The sequence below is a fragment of the Bactrocera latifrons genome, unplaced genomic scaffold, assembly GCF_001853355.1.
Source record: "Bactrocera latifrons isolate USDA-ARS-PBARC rearing strain unplaced genomic scaffold, ASM185335v1 scaffold_145, whole genome shotgun sequence".
NCBI lineage: Eukaryota > Metazoa > Arthropoda > Insecta > Diptera > Tephritidae > Bactrocera > Bactrocera latifrons.
Window position 1 is genome coordinate 112,704 of NW_017534908.1, and position 4,632 is coordinate 117,335.

Here is a 4,632-nt window from a genome sequence, read left to right on the forward strand (position 1 = left end):
CCTCTAACTTTGTTGCCTCTAACTTTGTTGTTTCAAGTCGTAGGATAATTRCAACGTACTACTCACAAAGTCAATATTAAAATCGATTCAATCTTCCTGAAATAACTTAAACACTATGCACAAGACAAATATAGAAGTTTCCTACAGGCTAATATCATACATAAACAGMCGTAAGACACTGTCAGCGCGTTTGCTTGTCACACATGCCACTCGCATACCTTTTTTCACGCAGATACAACAACGTTTCGACTTCAAATCGGCTTATAGCGTGTCATCACGTGGTGTACGCCTCACTGTCACTTGCACTCACGACAACTACGAGAATGATGCACTAGCACACATTGCTCCGACTTTGCTTCTTCTCTGTAGAGAACGTCTGGTTGCGCTTCTTTTCTTCAGGATCGTTCACTCGCTTCGAAGTTTTGTTACACCGACATTCTTACTCTTAGTTTGCTTGCTACCGCGTCGACCCAACGCCTTGCAGTGCAGCCAATTTAGCACTTAAATGCTGCAATGACTTCGCGTGCCTTCATGTCGCCTGTGGCAATCGTCGTGCTTGACTTTTAAAGTCTGCTACTTGGCGCCATTATCGCCAGCACACTCTGAAGCGCTCACCCCCTATTCATGCTCATTGGCGTCACTTTCGCTTTTCTGGCTGCTGTCTGTCTCTTCGTCTTTGTWTGTTTGTTTTGTTTGGTTTTCGCCACTACACTCTCATTGATAGAAACGACTGTAGGTGGTATTAACTTGCCACCCATTATACATACCTTTTATCTTTATTTCCATTTATATATGTATCTTCAAATTTCTTACATTTTCTTATATTTTCCGTTGACTATTTTGTATTTCATTCACTTTCTCTCTCTTGTCTGTTTCGCCTCCAGGTTATAAGATGTTTCAACTGATAAGCCGAAATCATGTCACTGGCATAGAATTCGATGACTCCATATGCGGTCCCCAACGGCCGGATCCATCAATGCTGTTCTGAAAAACTAACTSAAATGATAAGTATGCAAATAACAAGAATGCCTCTGAATGTGAACTCTAAGAACGCTGGATATTGTCCAATGCAGAAAAGTGTCAATTATCATATTGAAGTTCCAGAGATCGAATTGTTCAAATTTCTAAAATAAATTTTTCATTGCSAAATAAATTTTTAACCACATGTTAGCTTCAATATACATTTTGTTCTCATAAAGTTCAATAAGACCTTCAGCATTCATTTTCAAATTTGTTCTCTGTCAATTTAGGTCACCACTAATTCTTCAAAACAATAGCATTGCATGTCTCATAAAATGTGACATCCATTMATAAAAATTGTTTTCTGAAAATAGYMATTTATATTTTTAACGCCATTCGCTGAATATTTCTTCCCACTTCTTGCCATTGMTTTTGTTGAATTTTTATATTTTTAACGAGATCTTATCACTGGACGCTCATTTCGTCCTTGCGTACATTGTGGCGACGCATTTAAAACAAAAAACATTTTTGTGTTTACTTCATTTATTGTTAACGCGTCCTTAGTAACTGCCCTTGAGCTCGCTCAGAAGAGAAAAACTGTGAATTATTACCGGCGCCTTCATTTGTAAGCGCCACACCCACCAACAATACCACCACTGAAACTTTCGCTAAAGTGTTACGAGCTAACTTGTTTTTTAGTGCAATTTCCAGCCTCGTTTGCATACAAGTTGAGTATGTGAACTATTTTGGTTRTCAACAACAACATTATATTTGCCTGTGTACGTGTGACCTTTTATGGTTGACGTACAAGGCGCAAGTGCTTTGCCGAGGCGAATGACGTCTTAGACCTCTGAAACATTTGGAAACAATGCAGTACACAAACACAAAAAGTTTGTAAAAACATGTTGCAAGTAGTTTAGTAATATGAAAGTTATTTATTGCCACTGGGTCAGTAACAAATACTTAAAAATACAAATATTTGTGCTAAATAATATACGTGTACAACTATGAACTTTTTATCAAGGGTTTTGGAATATATGTAYATACAAGCAATAGGTGATCCAAGTAAAAGGGACATACGGTCAACATAATCGGTTTACTAAGACATATTAGTCGCAACACCCTCACCTATCTTGTGACTCACCATTCTTTATTGRATAACATTCGTCCGAATAGATCGCAGTGAGGAAAATATAGCAACCACAGCTGAAAGTATACACGAATCGATTCATCGCCGTTCGAAACAACTCGCACTAACGTATGAAATGGCTTTTGACATCGATATCTTAAATTGAAAGTGAACAAAATACAGCTTGTGCAAGAATTAAACTGCTCGACCTTCCCATCCAACAACGCTTCGATCTATGGGCTCTTGAAAAGTTCCAAGAAATCCGACGTTTTCAAATCAAATTTTGTTCAGTGTTGAGTTCTATTTCTATCTCTATAAAGAAGAAAAATTGCCGTATTTGAGACAAAGAGAAACCTGAAGAACTGCCATTTCGTTTCGCAAAGAAAACGATTTGGCATGGTTTGTGAAGCAGTGGAGTCATCGGATGCCGGTGGTGACCGCTTTCGCGCCATGGTTACCGACCATTTGATGTCTGAAACTGAAGCTCATGATCTCGGCGATATTTGATTTCAACAAGATGGCGCCACTTCCCACACATCGCATCAATCAATGGATTCATTGAGAGAACACTTCGGTAAAAGATAACTTCACGTTTTGAGCCTGACGATTAGCCACCMAGATCGTATAATATCAAACCGTTAGACTTCCACCTGTGGTGATATGTAAAATCTGAAGTCGATGCGGCCAATCTCGTTTCTATTTAGTCCTTTGAGGAAAACATAACGCTTGTCATTCAGCAGTTACCTGTCGAAACGCTCAAATCAGTCATCGAAAATTGGACTCAGCAGATGGACCATCTGAGACGGAGCCGCGGCGAACAATTGTATGTTCTTGATCTTTCGAACATTCTCCATAAAATTTAAAGTTTTTTGGTTTTTCCTTAAAAGAGTAAGAGCCTCGAATCGAGTTACCCATTATATATGTATAAAAGTATACAAACTTAGGTCACTCAACCAAACTCTTTTATAAATAATAAATATCGTCAAAAGCYTAACTTGTTGTTAAACTATAGTTCTCACTTGGACTGTATGCTGATGCTCTGAATAACCTTCAAATTCCACAAATCAGCGTATCTTCGAAACCTCATTGATAGTACTTTGATATCTGGGCCAATAATTACATAAAAATTTATTTCTCACTAACGTAATAATGTATAAATAATATATTTTGAAATAGAGATTTTATAAAAACCATACTCATGACACTTCCCTAATATAAAATATGACAGAGGTCATGTTGGTAGCATTGAATGCACTTTATATCTTCTCCTTAACACTTTCTCTAACAATTTCAAACTCAAACTCTGGTTTTTTTCCGATTCACTTACGTACCAATTCTTTGTTATTACAACAATTTTGTTAAAATTTCGAAAAAAATTAAATATCCTTCAGATTAATAACGTGTGGAGCTTATACATATAATAACGTTTCAGCTCATTTGAATCTAATAGCACTTTATGTCACACTTCCTTACCTATTTTTACTTCACCCTAATGTTTCGTGTCAATTTTTAAGCAAAAAGATATCATATTTGCTTTAATTTCATTTTCATTTCACTTCAGGTGGATCACTGCTGACTGGAGTCCATGCAACAGTCTTTGAACCTGGCTGCCGTGAGTATAAGGTGGAGTGTGCAGCGAAAAATAATGGCATTAAGACAACGGCAGCGTAAATTGAGTCATAAAATAACAACAGTTTGCCGAAAACCAGAAAGAAAGCCAATGAGCGACAATGAATTGTACTAAGGAAAAACAAACAACAAAAACGCGACACAACAGCAGCATAAACTAAATATTATTCATACCTTGCTTGGCGCTTCTTTTCATACACTCTACTCAACGCGTACTTGTGCAGTGTTGCCACACTTCACACAGTTTATTGCTTTTGAACTTTCCTCGGCTCGGTTTGGTGTCGCTCTTTTCGAGTTATGCGGTTTCTTTTGCTTTTCGTTTTATCAATTTTCGTTCCTCTTCACCTGTTTTCGCATTTTTAGGCGTGCTACTATTCTTTAGCGCTTTAATTAGTTTTGACCTTTCATTTTACACGTCATTTCCGCATGATGGTCCATATTTAATTTTTGCTGGTAACTTAATGGTTTTTCATAAGCAAAGGTCATAATGTAAGGTGCATTAGGGTAGAGCGAGGACAAAATCTCAAAATATATGGATAAATTGGCATATAGTCTTGAAGTTGAGCGGATTGCCACCTRTGAAAATTTCAATTTCTTTTACAAAAGTATTTGGAAATTCCTGCCACGATACACGCGAAAGCATAACCTACTTCATTGTAAGCTTAAAAGTACCGTCAGGTGTTCATGGCTCAAAGTGCTACAAAATATTTATATCCCCATAAATACTTTAATATGTTTCATATACTATATGTGTATTTACATTATTCAACRGTAAAAATACATAAGTGCAGGCGGCAACTTTCCGTCGCATATGCCTATCAGAACTCGGCAAACTGCCGTGTGTAAAAACACAAATTTAGCATCTTTTTCCAAACCCTAATTACGTTTGGCTTGTGACGACTTAATGCTCTATC